General features: G+C 44.3%; 1 non-coding gene across 1 annotated transcript; it reads right to left on the reverse strand.

The window, feature by feature from the left end:
* Positions 1-274: 274 nt before the first annotated feature.
* Trnat-ugu lies at positions 275-349 on the reverse strand. Its single transcript has one exon. It is a non-coding gene; the product is annotated as a tRNA-Thr (tRNA).
* Between the last annotated feature and the right edge of the window lie 16,531 nt (positions 350-16,880).

Here is a 16,880-nt window from a genome sequence, read left to right on the forward strand (position 1 = left end):
TTCAGACACGGCACCTCGATACTGTTACATAGCGGTTTTACTCTCAGGGTTCCCTCAACTCATATCTTCCGTGACCTGAAGTTCTACCAGATTCCTCCCAACCCCTGTGCCTTTCCAAATCAATAGAACGATATATGACGGTAGCATCTGTTCACGAAAGAACAGTTACCATGGATGACCATGCAGCTTTGCTAGAAATGAAATGATAATTAAATGGACACCCTAGCTGCAAACAGGCGTTGATGTACTTCATTGGGGACATGTTGAAAATGTGCGCCCCGACCGGGACTCGAACCCGGGATCTCCTGCTTACATGGCAGACGCTCTATCCATCTGAGCCACCGCGGGCACAGCGGACAGTGTGTCTGCATGGACTTATCCCTTGCACGCTCCCCGTGAGATCCACATTCCCAACATGTCCACTGCACTACATTCGTAGTGCGCCTAACAGATGTTTGCCCATCCATCTCATTACTCGTGGCAGATTAATCTACCAAGTCCCGTACGAGTTAGGGCATATCGTGTGCGTTCGCACAAGAAGGTCAATGGCCGGGAAGCCATATTTTCTAGCTATATATGACGGTAGTATCTGTTCCCGAAAGAACAGTGTCCATTTAATTATCATTTCATTTCTAGCAAAGCTGCATCGTCATCCACGGTAACTGTCCTTTCGGGAACAGATACTACCGTCATATGTAGTTAAAAAATATGGCTTCCCGGCCATTTACCTTCTTGTGCGAACGCACACGATATGCCCTAACTCGTACGGGACTTGGTAGATTAATCTGCCACGAGTAATGAGAAGGATGGCCAAACATCTGTTAGGCGCACTACGAATGTAGTGGTGTGGACATGTTGGGAATGTGGATCTCACGGGGAGCGTGCAAGGGATAAATTCCTGCAGACGCACTGTCCTCTGTGCCGGCGGTGGCTCAGATGGATAGAGCGTCTGCCATGTAAGCAGGAGATCCCGGGTTCGAGTCCCAGTCGGGGCACACATTTTCAACATGTCCCCAATGAAGTACATCAACACCTGTTTGCAGCTAGGGTGCCCATTTAATTATCATTTCATCAATAGAACGAGATCTCCTCCATGGTGACACCCATACTCGTTGACGATGGTCATCTGGAGTACTGCTTAACTATGGTTCACCGCTGAGCACACTGCAACGCCGTTCATCAGCAATTAATGCTTCCCTGTCCTGCTCTGTCCTCACGAACCCAACATCGGGCTACCGTCACATCTAAATGCCCCACAAATCGGGTATTGCATTATTCGACCAGTTGGCCAAATGGAGACCCCCAATAAGGGCCATTTCACTCTCTCTCATTTGCTGATAACGTTGTCTCACACGATTACACTGCAACTTCTTGTTCTTTACAGTGGTCACTCACCTGACTGTTTTCACGCCCCTGTGTATCCTAGAGAGGCTGGAAATAATAGAGAACTTTAACAACACTACTGCACTATGGTGGTAGTTCTTCCTGTCACGGAGAATTGCATCTCTAATCATTTACATACCAACTGAAGGCGTGTACGTATACGAAGTTACATTCACCTCTGGCAATTTCTTCTGACAGTGTGTTTTCTTAACTGTAATGACAACGTAAGGCAAATCGTAGGGAACGTAAATGCCAGGAAGAGATCCTTTTAGAAACGTTTAAGGAAATATTATGCATCCCATACAGGAGTGGCTTCCGCAACACATGTTCGACCGATTCCAGAGTACTGCTCATCAGTCCGGGACCTGTACTAAATAGGATTAACACAAGAGTTAGAGAACATCCATTGAAGAGCACAGATTTTGCTCGGTATCGTACAGTAAGTTAGTATGAGCATTACGGAGATGCCCAACAAACTGTAACGGCAGTCGCTACAAGATACGTTTCGTGTATCACTGAAAAGAATTCTGTTGATATTCGAAGGGCGCACCCTCTAAGAAGAGATGGGCAGCATTGTCTTTCGTCTGATATATGTCTTGTGAAATCACCACGATGAAAATAGTCAGAGCAACTAAGAGTTCATAGGAAACGTGACGCTTCATTGGCTCTTCTCTATCTCTTCTGTTAATCCTGCTTACTAAGGATCAAAGATAAATTGTCTTAAATTTAGTATTGTGTGTAAATTCCGTGGAAATTTTAGAAAGACCATTGACTTTATTTGGTAAAAATATTATTTTGGGCAAGTTATTATCTACCCCGCTTGTGGTTAGAAGTATACATTCTCTAAGAACTGTTTCAACTGCTCAGCAAAAGCAGGTATTCAACCAGATCAAACCCGCATTTAGTAAACGTGCCTCCTCTCATAAGTATAATGGCTAAATATTCTTATTAATTCGTAACTAGCCTATAGTGTGCAAATTATAGTTAGATGGACAATATTAGTGAAACAATTGTATTCAAATCGTCACGTAGATAGGTATCGTTATTTGACTGTAAAAATGTCGTTCTCCATTTCTTTTTCTTGTTTCTATTTACACTGTTAGATCTATTTGTTCTGTCAGATGTGTAAATCAGCAGATAGTTTATTAGGTGGCAATATTACAAACACTGCGGTTTCGAATGTGAAGTCCAGATTATCTTTGTATGTATTTCCGCTTTGATTGACAATATATATCTGATAATTTCTCCTTTATTCCATTGATGCAAGAAAGATCAGTGTACTTCTCCCGCTCTCGCACCAGAAAGGACCGACAATACGAAACCGCACGCGCACCCCTAGCTCATATGCACAGAGAGAACAGGAGAAGAGAACAACAGAAAGCCATTCATTGTGACCAGGCAAAACCGGAGACTCGCTTTCCGAAATGTGATAACAAATGAGTACTGCACCATCTTGCTCAGTCACAACAGCACTCGGGCAGTGTTGGGGAGAAACTGAGATCCTCTAAGTTAGCAACTGGCGATAAAGTCATAGGTATTGGACACGTGAAACTTAAGATTTGAAGCAGTTAAGCAGTTATACCGAGGTGTGTATTATTTGACATATAAAGGTTAATTATAAGACATGAATGGCAGAATCTGTCGCCCTGAGCAGAAGTAATTCTTGGGTCCAGATATAACTTACGCGATTCATGCAAAAACCCCACTGTTGACACCGGTACACAGAATACTTTATAGGTGACCTTGCTCTATTTACGATGAGATTTGTACTGAACCAACGAAAAGCAAATGTGGAGTCTGTGCAATAGACGAATTTTGATTTGTGGGTTATATCACTGTGAATTAAATGCCGTGTTATATTGTTTGAAAGCAGTGAATTAGTGAATTCACTTAGCGTGTTATCGCAGAGGATCCTTGTCGCCACAGTTATAAGCTATGGGAGGCAATGAATTACTGGGATCTCACCGGCAAAGGCCACATCGTTTCACTCTTTTCCAGGCGTGATCTGTTTGTAAACTGTCTCCCTTCAAAGGATCCGACTGTCTTCAAATTAAAGGACTTGTAGTATTTCAAGAAACGAGGGGTAGGTGATAATACGTTAAGATAATCTTAAATGCCATTCAGTGTGAGATCAATACTCATTGGTTGAACTCTGTTTCTGTAATAAAGTTTTATCACGATATCTAGAATGAGACGAGACAGACAGAGGTTTGGGAAGCGAATGTGGCCGGTATTTCTATTATTTCTGCTTCTATATCACAGTATTAAAAGAACAATTTCTATTTCCTTCTTATTACAACAAAAAATAAAATCGCTGGACTAGCGTTTACTACACTCCTGGAAATAGAAATAAGAACACCGTGAATTCATTGTCCCAGGAAGGGGAAATTTTATTGACACATTCCTGGGGTCAGATACATCACATGATCACACTGACAGAACCACAGGCACATAGACACAGGCAACAGAGCATGCACAATGTCGGCACTAGTACAGTGTATATCCACCTTTCGCAGCAATGCAGGCTGCTATTCTCCCATGGAGACGATCGTAGAGATGCTGGATGTAGTCCTGTGGAACGGCTTACCATGCCATTTCCACCTGGCGCCTCAGTTGGAACAGCGTTCGTGCTGGACGTGCAGACCGCGTGGGACGACGCTTCATCCAGTCCCAAACATGCTCAGTGGGGGACAGATCCGGAGATCTTGCTGGCCAGGGTAGTTGACTTACACCTTCTAGAGCACGTTGGGTGGCACGGGATACATGCGGACGTGCACTGTCCTGTTGGAACAGCAAGTTCCCTTGCCGGTCTAGGAATGGTAGAACGATGGGTTCGATGACGGTTTGGATGTACCGTGCACTATTCAGTGTCCCCTCGACGATCACCAGTGGTGTACGGCCAGTGTAGGAGATCGCTCCCCACACCATGATGCCGGGTGTTGGCCCTGTGTGCCTCCGTCGTATGCAGTCCTGATTGTGGCGCTCACCTGCACGGCGCCAAACACGCATACGATCATCATTGACACCAAGGCAGAAGCGACTCTCATCGCTGAAGACGACACGTCTCCATTCGTCCCTCCATTCACGCCTGTCGCGACACCACTGGAGGCGGGCTGCACGATGTTGGGGCGTGAGCGGAAGACGGCCTAACGGTGTGCGGGACCGTAGCCCAGCTTCATGGAGACGGTTGCGAATGGTCCTCGCCGATACCCCAGGAGCAACAGTGTCCCTAATTTGCTGGGAAGTGGCGGTGCGGTCCCCTACGGCACTGCGTAGGATCCTACGGTCTTGGCGTGCATCCGTGCGTCGCTGCGGTCCGGTCCCAGGTCGACGGGCACGTGCACCTTCCGCCGACCACTGGCGACAACATCGATGTACTGTGGAGACCTCACGCCCCACGTGTTGAGCAATTCGGCGGTACGTCCACCCGGCCTCCCGCATGCCCACTATACGCCCTCGCTCAAAGTCCGTCAACTGCACATACGGTTCACGTCCACGCTGTCGCGGCATGCTACCAGTGTTAAAGACTGCGATGGAGCTCCGTATGCCACGGCAAACTGGCTGACACTGACGGCGGCGGTGCACAAATGCTGCGCAGCTAGCGCCATTCGACGGCCAACACCGCGGTTCCTGGTGTGTCCGCTGTGCCGTGCGTGTGATCATTGCTTGTACAGCCCTCTCGCAGTGTCCGGAGCAAGTATGGTGGGTCTGACACACCGGTGTCAATGTGTTCTTTTTTCCATTTCCAGGAGTGTATTTGCAGTGACAGTTCTCCCACCTAATATCCCTGCTTAAAAGAAAAATGAGAGCTCCACACTGTAATATCATTAGCAGTTTCTCTTGAAACAAATGTAATAACTGTAATTTAACAATTTATAATGCTAAAAAGACCTTTAAAAATTTGGATAAGGTAAACTTCGAGTTTAATATTATTTTCAACACTCACAAATAAAAAAAAAATTGGGAAATTTAACAACTGCTGTTTTTTCTTTTTTTTTTAACGGCTCAAATCTAACATAGCGACCTAAAGTTATAAGATATTATTCTTTGACCAAACAGACGATTTTAATAACCTTGCACACACACACAACACATGACTCACGTTAGAGGATTAACTTACTTTAGCGCTCAACACAATGCAGGTATAGCTCAGATCTAATACCAGACGGTTTCTCTGCCTTATTCTATGGGGCAAAAGCGCAACAACAATAATGTAGGCAACAACCAGTGACCATATTTTTTTTTATATTTTTTTTTATTTTTTTTTTTTTTTTTTTTTTTAGACAGGCGACGAGATCATAATATTGTTATGAGACTGTGCACCCAAGTACATCGGAAAGGAACCAATAAAATTCAAGATACGAAAGCAACGATGGTGATGTTTTCAAAACTACCCTAGAATTGTAACATAGCGTTCAACCTTTCCAACACAATAGGTGGCGCCAAGCATCACCCTCACGACCAGCCCTCTGACATGTGCGGTGCATTCCGCTGTTCGTGCTTGAAGAAACAGCCGCACTGACCTCTGTACACAAGCGAGCGTAGCCGCGAACTTGTAGAATGTGGAAGCCGGGGTTTCGGTTTGGCAAAAGGCTCAAGTAAGCTGGCTACCATCATGCGTAGTGACAACACAGAAGATTAGGGGAGGTGGTGTTACGGTACAGAGGTGTCTTTCGTGGTTAGGGCTGGTACTCTTATTACCATTGAGAAATCGCTAAATGTGGAAGGGTATGAACGAATTTAAAACATTATGTTTTGTGTACAGTAGAGTTACAATTAGGGGACGGTAACTGCCTGTATCAGCATGACAATGTGCCCTCACATAATGCAGCCTCTGTGAGGCAATCGTTTGTGGACAGTAACGTTCCTGAAATGGACTGGGCTGTCCAGCGTGACGACCTGAACCCAGTGGAACACCTTCGGTATGACTTCTTTTATTCATGTTTGGGTGTCAAAACCCATGAAGCCAGTATCGCACATGAAATGTTCCTGATTTGGATGGATTACTTGGTTTGGCTAAGAATGTAGCCTTCTTCCGATTATAAAACATTCTTTGTTAGTGCTGGTGCCATTACGGCTTCACACATAGTTAAAATATTTCTTGAAATGTCAACACCAATACAGAACGGGTTAAAACCTGCTTTTCGTCGCTCGTGGCCAGTGTGATTGAACGATGCTCATAGAAAGAAGGTGTTATAAAATGAAACCTTACCAACTGACACAATCACTAGTTACATGCTCTCATAATAGAGACCACTGTAAGGATGATTCTGTGACGCGGTACATCTGAACAGTACGGGAACTGATTCCCGTCAACATTACTGTAATAAAGAATGTTTTATGGGCTGAAAGTGATAGAATTCTTAACCGAAACTAGCAACCCATAAAAATAAAGATATTATGTGCGATCTTGACATCATGAGTCTTCAGTCCTTAATATAAGTAAAAAAATTTACAACGGATAGCGTATCTCCTGGTTGACAATATCAACAAGCTTGACTTTTGATATGAGTTAGAACGTCGACTTCGCTGCTGTACTTTTTGCAAAGACATTCGTACACTTCGAAAGTGATCCCAGTAGACTTCAACTCGTCCTAATGGCTGTGGAAACACTCGATATTATCGTCTCATAATGGGTGTGACGATAGTTTTGATCAGGTAGTGTACTTCATGATCAGCTATCTGATATTATCCAGAAGAAAAAAACTACTATCATCGAGATAAGTTAGTCGTAATAATCTGCTTTCACCGCAGAATACCATAGTTCATCTTTTCTTTCTTTAGTGAATACAGGGTTGTCGTAGCGAGATTGATTATTGTAATCCCCAAATCGTCGAAATATAAGCGAAAAATATAAAACGTCCAAATGTGTGTGAAATCTTATGGGACTTAACTGCTAAGGTCATCAGTCCATAAGCTTACACACAACTTAACCTAAATTATCCTAAGGAAAAACACACACACCCACGCCCGATGAAGGACTCGAACCTCCGCCGGGACCAGCAGGCGAAAAATATACCTATTAAAGAAGCAGACAAATATTCACTTGACGCCTTCCTGAGACACAATCTCCACTCATTCCAAATTAATAATGTAAGTGTAGACCAAATGTGGCTTGAATTCAGAGAAATAGCATCGGCAGCAGTTGAGAGGCTTATACCAAATCAACTAACGACGGAGCTGATCCTCCTTGGTACACAAAACTGGTCAGAAAACTGTTGCAGAAACAACGAAACAAACATGCCAAATTTAAACAGACCCAAAATCCCGAAGATCGGCGATCTTCTACAGAAGCTAGAAATTTAGCGCGGACTTCGATGTGGGATGCTTGTAGCAGTTTCCACAACGAAACTTTGTCTCGAAACCTGGCAGACAATCCAAACAGATTCTGGTCGTGTGTGAAGTATGTTAGCGGCAAGAAACAATCAATGCCTTCTCTGCGCGATAGCAATGGAGATACCATCGAAGACAGTTCTACCAAAGCAGAGTTACTAAACACAGCCTTCCGAAATGCCTTCACAAAAGAAGACGCAGTAAATATTCCAGAATTCGAATCGAGAAGAGCTGCCAACAATGGTAACGTACGAGTAAATATCCTCTGAGTAGCAAAGCAACTTATATCACTTAATAACAGCAAGTCTTCTGGACCAGACTGTATACCATTTAGTTTCCTTTCGGAGGATGCTGATGCATTAGCTCCCTACTTAACTATCATGTACAACCGTTCGCTTGACGAAAGATCTGTACGCAAGACTGGAGAGTTGCACAGGTCGCTACGGTCGCAGGTTCGAATCCTGCCTCGGGCATGGATGTGTGTGATGTCCTTAGGTTAGTTAGGTTTAAGTAGTTCTAAGTTCTAGGGGACTAATGGCCTCAGAACATGAGTCCCATAGTGCTCAGAGCCATTTGAACCATTTTTTGAGTTGCACAGGTCACACCAATATTCAAGAAAGGTAGTAGGAGTAATCCACTAAATTACAGGCCCATATCGTTAGCGTCGATATGCAGCAGGATTTTGCATCATATATTGTGTTCGAAGATTATGAATTACGTCGAAGAAAGTGGTCTATTGACACACAGTCAAAATGGGTTTAGAAAACATCGTTCCTGTGAAGCACAACCAACACTTTATTCACATGAAGTGTTGAATCCTATTGACAAGGGATTTCAGATTGATTCCGTATTTCTGAATTTTCGGAAGGCTTTTGACACGGTACCACACAAACGGCTCGTAGAGAAATTGCGTGCTTATGGAATATCGTCTCAGTTATGTGATTGGATTTGTGATTTCCTGTCAGAAAAGTTACAGTTCGTAGTAAGTGACGGAAAGTCATCGAGTAAAACAGAAGTGATTACAGGCGTTCCCCAAGGTAGTGTTATAGGCCCTTTGCTGTTCCTCATCTACATAAACGACTTGGGAGACAATCTGAGCAGCCGTCTTCGGTTGTTTGCAGATGACGGAAAAGATACCTGAATGGTACGAAAAGTGGCAGTTGACCGTAAATAACGAAAAGTGTGAGGTCATCCACATGAGTGCTAAAAGGAACTCGTTAAACTTCGGTTACACGATAAATCAGTCTAATCTGAAAGCCGTTAATTCAACTAAATACCTAGGTATTACAATTACGAACAACTTAAATTGGAAGGAACACATAGAAAATGTTGTGGGAAAGGCTAACCAAAGGCTGGGTTTTATGGACAGGACACTTAAAAAATGTAGCAGACGCAGAGACTGTCTACACCACACTTGTCTGTTCTCTTGTACACTACTTTGTACATCGCAGAAGTTCAGAGAAAGGCAGCACGTTTGTATTATTGTGAAATAAGGCGGAGAGAGTGTCACAGGAATGATACAGGATTTGGGCTGGACATCATTAAAATAAATGTATTTTTCGTTGCTACTGAAACTGCTCACGAAATTCCAATAATCAACTTTCTCCTCCGAATGCGAAAATATTTTGTTGACACCGACCTACATAGGGATGAACGATCACCACGATAAAATAAGGGAAATCAGAGCTCGTAGGGAAAGATATAGTTGTTCATTCTTTCCCCGGACTATACGAGATTGGAAAAATAGAGAATTGTAAAGGTAGTTCGATGAACCCTCTACCAGGAACTTAAACGCGACTTAAAGAGTATCCATGTAGATGTAGATGTAGAGCTGACAATAAATGAAAAGAAGATGGAAACTGAAAGACATTTCGCAGAAGATTTGGCTCAAATGCAGCCACGTACCTGTATCTAGACGTCCGTGGACCGGACATGACCCTTGGACAGTGGTTTGCTCACCTATGAATTGCAGCAAACAACGTAAGTTCATAGCAACTTCTTAAGTCAACCTCAGTTCTTGTATTACAAGAATTCGTAAGGTCTAACGGAATTCTCTGAAATATATCTTTTTTAATCTGTACAGTTATGCAGGTAGCATGAGCTCCATGAGGGAGAAAGGCAGTTATTGATTAGGTATAGCGATATGTTTACGTTACTAAACTGTGTATTCAAAAAGAATTAACTGAACAATCTCAGACACCGGTTGAGTGATTTTAACAGACAAGGGATGTATGAGAGTGGGAACGCCAATAACTGGCGAGGTGTGGACAGACGGTGAGTGGTATGACGGCTAGGGAGCAAGTGTCATCTACATCTACATCTACATCTACATGGCTACTCTGCAATTCACACTTAAGTGCCTGGCAGAGGGTTCATCGAACCTTTTTTTACTACTTCTCTACCATTCCACTCTCGAATGGCGCGTGGGAAAAAGGAACACCTAAATTTTTTTTCCGATCAAGCTCTGAGTTCTCTCATTTTATTATGATGATCATTTCTCCCTACGTAGGTGGGTGTCAACAAAATATTTTCGCATTTGTAAGAGATAGTTGGTGATTGAAATTTTGTAAATAGATCTCGCCGCAAAGAACACCGCCTTTGTTTCAGTAACTGCCACCCCGACTCGAGTATCATACCAGTGACACTCTCACCCCTTTTGCGCGATAACACGTAACGAGCTGCCCTTCTTTGCACTTTTTCGATTCCTTCGTCAATCCTACCTGGTAAGGATCCCACTCCGCGCAGCAATAATCCAGCAGAGGACGGACAAGTGTAATGTAGGCTGTAGTGGGTTTGTCGCATCTTCTAAGTATTCCGCCAACAAAGCGGTCTTTGTTTCTCCTTCCCCGCAATGTTATCTATGTGGTTTTTCCAATTTAAGTTGCACGTAATTGTGATTCATAGGTATTTAATCGAACTGGCCGCCCTTAGATTTGTGAGATTTATCTTACACCCAACATTAATCGGATTTCTTTTAGTACCCATGTATATGATCTCGCACTTTTCTTTGTTTAGTGCCAATTGCCACTTTTCGCACCATACAGAAATTCTCTCTAGATCATTTTGTAATTGGAATTGATAGTCTGATGATTTTAGTAGACCGTAAATTACAGCGTCATCTGCAAACAATCTAAGGGGGCTGCTCAAATTATCACCTGGATCGTTTATGTAAATCAGGAACAGCCTATGACACTAGCTTGCGGAACACCAGATATCACTTCCGTTCTACTCGACGATTTATCGTCTCTGAGAGGAAATCACGAATCCAGTCACACAACTGAGACGACACTCCATATGCATGCAATTTGATTAATAGTCGCTTGTGAGGAACGGTATCATAAGCCTTCCTGAAATCTAGGAATGTGGAATCGATCTGAGATCCCTCGTCGACAGCACTCATTACTTCATGGTAGTAAAGAGCTAGCTGTGTTGCACAAGAACGATATTTTCTGAATCCGTGTTGGTTATGTATCAATAAGTCATTTTCTTCAAGGTGATTCATAATGTTCGAGTACAGTATATGCTCCAAAATACTACTGCAAATTGAGCTCAGTGATAGGGTCTGTAATGCAATGGGTTACTTCTATTTCCTTTCTTGAATATTGGTGTGACCTGCGCTACTTTCCAGTCTTTAGGAACAGACCTTTCGTCAAGTGAGCAGTTATATATGATTGCAAAGAAAGGCGCTATTGTGTCTGCATACTCTGAAAGGAGTAATGTGGTGTAATGTAAGAGACAACGACAATACATGCATGAGTACAAGTTAACATATAACGTAGAAACATCGTTAGTACAGCGAAGTGTTGCGTATAGCCACCTCCACAACGGTAGCTTACGTAATTGTAACTTAGTTGAAAACAAATGCAACAGCAGCAAACTACAAAATACATAATAAGACCAGTAGCCTGGTCTCCTTGTTGCCACCGGTTGAGAATTATTTGGACTACCCGCTTGGGAATCGTCTAAGGACATTGATGCGTCCCCAGTCCATCGGCAACGTACATATTTTACAGGAGCAGATTGCAGTTGCAATACGAATGAAGCCAGGTTCATTTCAAGGGGTGCGTTACTGACTGTGAAGAATGGCTGGAAGAGGTATCAGGATGAGTTGTAACTACACGGCCAGGAATTACGCGCCTTTACAGGTTTCCAATACATTCAGGATTTGTTATTGCAACAGTGTCTGTAGAGTGCATGAAATGATTACATTTACAGGTTGAACCGTGATTTATTTTCAAAGAATATTCTTAAGAATTTATTTTATTTACTAGCGATTCATCAACAACATTAACACCTTTAACCACACTATGTAAGCATGGAAGTAGTTGCCAGGGAGTAACTGATGAAATCATTACCAAATTTCTTTTAACAAATAGGAATTTTATTCACTTTAATAGTGCCTAAAAGTATTTTTAAAAGAAACAGATTTAAAATTATAATCAGAAATCAGCCTCTAAATATGAAAGTTACAATTTATTCAGAGGTAGAAAGAAACAAGTTTTGACTGTATGAGCTTTCGGGCAGAGAACCTTGCCGCTCCCTTTTGACACGGCCGTAGTTGCGACCGCTCACAACAGCCTCTGAAAGACTACACTGGTGCAAATCTGCAACACACCGAATGACTTTAAACTAAGAGTTTTAACAATTTACACACAAACTATGCACCCCCTGTACGAGGAATAGAAATGGTACAAAACACAAACTATTAAAATATTAACCTTGCCACCTAAGGTGCAACTTGATTTTAACTTCTAAGAAAAGTCTTACGGTGAAAGGGTGGCAGCTTTATATACTAAAATGATCATTTAAATAAAGGCCCATGAAGTGCAATCTTGTATAAAATTCTACAAGGTTGGCCAAACAATAGTTAAGATGCTCTACAGTACACAGATACCGCCTCTCAAGATCATACGCAATAATATCAAAGTTTGCACAGATCAAAATATATTTCAGCAATAAATTCGTTAACACACCAAATCCGACAAACATGACAGAGGCAGCTACTAACGTACGGTAGATTGATAGGGAGATTACCGAACAACCCGAACCGCAAGTTGTTCTAACCCGCCCCTACTCCACAAGGGAAGAACGGACCACCCAGTCTATAGACAACCACCTTCCCACGGGTGGGCAAACGGAGAACAATGGTGGGACGACCTCAGAGCAAAACGGCTGGTGACCTCACTAAGAAAACAAGTAGAATTTAACAAGAGTAAATCAAACAACATATCACCAATCACTTAACTTCTAATAAACTGCGATTTCTGGAAAAGACCTGGCGCAGCACCCCCAAATCGCTCTCCCGAACCGTATGCTGCCAGTCGCTTCAACGGGCGCAGGAAGGCGCGCCGATCTCCCGTCTCACGGCGTCGCAGCTCGCACCGGCCAGACTGATGTGTGGGTTGACTCCTGTTGCTCTCGTGTCGACCGCGAAGTCACTACCCCTAGCTATGCGCCGCGGCTCACTAGACTCACGTGGCGAGCTCACATGCGCCGACGCTCAAGACGGACGAGTCATCTTGTGTCTCAGCGCACGTCTGACCAACCGATCTATCCTACCGCCAATGACCATTGCCTGAGCAAACTCGAGCAGACTGGCGGCCTAACGCGCAGACTCAGATGCAGGAACTAAGCCCCGACCGGGCGACCACTCGCTGATTTCTCTTACTGGTGGCGTGGAAAGACTCTCATTTTGCCGGCTTTAAATGTTGATCCGAACGACACACATATTAGCACTCCGAACGACAGACAGACACTAACTGCTTAACAAATGCGGACGAGAGACAGACTAGCAATCTGGGGACGAGAGACTGACCCCGACTGACCGACTGGCGAGCTTATAGCGCCCCTTAAATGCACGGCTCACAGGTCTATGGTACAAGTGCTTCTGAGGTACCAGATATTGAACCATGCTGAAACACCCACATTAGTACGTGGTGTACCTACACAGGAGGCAAGGCAGGCGCTGTCTGCGGCATCCAGTCGGTCATACAGATTACGAACGCGGTCCTAGGACACATCATACAACAACCTGCTCACGTAGTTCTGAAAGCGTTGTTGGTTGTCGAGTCGCGTATGTTAACTCTTGTCCCATCATAATTCACTCGTGCAAGATTCGAGACAGGTCTGGAGATCTTGCTGGCCACTGAAGTTGCAGCACATCATCCAGAGCACGTTGAGCTTCACGAGCTGTGTGTGGTCGAGCATTGTCCTGTTGGAACTATACATTGCAATGATGGCAAAAGGAAGGGAGCAACAAAATTCTGCACGTACCGAGCACTGGTTAACGTCAATCCAGAAATACGCTGTACCATGAGGCCTTGGGTGGGGCGTGTGTGTCTTGAACGAATTCACTCTACGAGACAGCACCGACATCACCTGCGTGCAGGAAGAAACTACTTTCATCACTGAAGACCACAGCACGCCATTCTATCTTCCTAGCGATCCTCTGACGCCACCATTCAAGCAAGCTGTGCACGTCGATGCTTTAACATGAGTGGGAGACGGTCCATAGCTGTGCATACCCATAGTCCCACTGCGAATAACCGGTTAGCAACAGTTCGCGTTGACATATCTGGGCACGAGCCCTCCTATCTGTGCTTATGGTAACTGTGCGATCTGTCACTGCTGCTCTTACCATAAGACGACCCTGGAAGGCCTCTGATACTGCATGGACGTCCAGAATCTCGTCTACTGGTGTGAGGATGTTCGCGTGGCCGCTAATGCCAGAGTCAATAAAACATTCTCGGGTTTCAAGCCGCGTCAAGTGTTTTACTGCCGACAAGCTTTCGGCAGAGATCTCCTCTGCCACTGTCAAGTGGCGTGGCTGACTGTCATGTGGTTGTCATTGCCGTGCTTATATAGCCCTGCCGTCGCTCGTGACGTCGCTCGTGACGTCACTGGTGCTCTTTCCCGCACCATACATGGTACTGTTTTGGCCGCGTGACTGCCGGGCCCGCTTGAGCTCCCTCAACACCGGATCCCACGCTGTACTCAGCTGCAATCCACCGTCTCTATTGAAGGTGTTGTCAGAAATTCTAATCTCTATGGCCTCGTTTGCCACGCTATCCCAGAAGCCATTTGTCCGTTTAATAATAGACGTCTCATCGAATGCAATTCAGTGTTCGTTTTCCAGAGCATGTTCTGTTACTGCTGACTTTTCGGGGTAGCGCAGACAGTAACACCGTTCATGTTTTATGCGGCGCTGTTCAATAGTGCGAACAGTCTGGCCGACATAGAACTGCCCATATCCAGACGGTATCTAGTAAATTGCTGGCTTTCTGAGGCCTACATCGTTTTTCAGAGGTTTCATTTGTTACCGGATCTTTGGCGGAGGCCTGAAGATTGTGTCTATTTTGTGCCTCTTCAGGAGCGGACTAATCTTCCGTGTTGTCGAACCACAAAACGGTATGAATGCAACCTGCTTGGTGTCTTCTTCAGAGGTCTTCTTCTTTTGAGGCTTGGATGACACTGCTTCTGAGATCTGTTTGTTGTTGTAAACGTTTTCCTTAAAAACTTTGCGTAAGTGTCTTCATTCTCTCGGCAAGTTTTAAGCGTCTATGACGGTTTCAGCTTCAGGTACTAAGGTCCTCAGAAGTGACTGTTTCTTTGCTGGAAGCTGGCGGCGTGAAGATACCGATCGGTGTGGGTGGGCATGCGGTAAACGCTATGACCTAGAGACCCATTGGGCCGCGTAGGATTAGCCGAGCGGTCTAGGGCGCTGCAGTCATGGACTGTGCGCCTGGTCCCGGCGGAGGTTCGACTCCTCCCTTGGGCATGGGTGTGTGTGTTTGTCCTTAGGATATTGTAGGTTAAGTAGTGCGTAAGCTTAGGGACTGATGACCTTAGCAGTTAAGTCCAATAAGATTTTCACACACAGACCCATTGGGTTTACGGCGGACAAACACGTCCAAGAACGGCAGGGAACCTCCTTCTCTACTTCTAAAAATACCATCGTCGTTACACAACTGACACAGCACATCCAATTCGTGTGGAAGTTCTCAGAAAGGACCATCCCGCCACTTGGAAGGTCAAAATCGGACTCCTTTCAAACTCACTCACTTGGCTTTAGGAAGCATGAGTGCGTCTTCATGTCATTGTTGCCTGCTTGCTTCGCATGTTTCGACCACACTGTGCCTTCTGGCTGTAAGCATTCCGTATTGGAGGGTGGACACAGGCGGCCCTCCGGTAGCTATGCCACTACGCTACCTGCAGGAGGACAACTTGAAACCATTATCAATACATCAGCTATCACTCAGGTGGCATATTCTATCTCCGAAACAATATCGACGTCGTCTTTCCTGGAGTACTAACAATTTTCCCTGGAGTGTATATATGTCCTATTAAGTTTATCCTAAACCAGTATGGAATGAGGTGGAACATGCGTAGCAAATTGGCCTCGCATTCAACCGTCCAGAGCCATATTTTCCGTATATTTGCAAATTAAATTAAACCGAATGCTATACCGTTTCCTTTGAGGTGGCTGCAAGTTGTTCCTCCACCCTTCTCCGTTCCGTGCTCGCACTCTCTCTCACTACCCCGTCGCCAAGGCGACGTTAAGCTCCGTGTTTCCCTCCATCCATCTTAAACTGATCCGCATTTCAGGTAAAAGCGTAATTTGAAACGGCAAAGTGAGTTTTATTAAAATTTTGGCAGCGGAGAACGTTTCTTTTCTGGGCTCCTCATTTCATTATGCTTGCTTACAGACTGTCGAAATTTAAGCATCCCTAGCGCTTGCCTTTTCTCCTGGATTTCGCTCTTCCCGCCCGTCTGGGCAACTTCTGAAGTATAACTGTTTCTTTCATTCGTTCCTGAGAATAACACTTAACCCTCAGGACTATATCTCACGCGGCTAGTTGAGCTCTATTTCATATGCGAATGCGTTGTAAATGAAAGCCCTAAAAATCTTCGTTCCCCAGTCAGCATTCGAACAAGCGCAAGGATTTTGTACAGTGGTAAATCAACACAACTGCTGAATGACCTTTATCATTATGCCTGTAACTTCTGGCAAGTGATCTAGTGTTCATTTACAGCATTTTATTGTTATGAAATGTGACAAATGACCTGCAGTAGTAATCAGAAAAAATAAACATGTGAAACAGCAGACAAATAAACGAACTCTTACGTACTGTACTCAACGCTTATGCTCCGTTATAAATCAGTAG

Source organism: Schistocerca piceifrons, chromosome 2 (assembly GCF_021461385.2).
Source record: "Schistocerca piceifrons isolate TAMUIC-IGC-003096 chromosome 2, iqSchPice1.1, whole genome shotgun sequence".
Lineage (NCBI taxonomy): Eukaryota > Metazoa > Arthropoda > Insecta > Orthoptera > Acrididae > Schistocerca > Schistocerca piceifrons.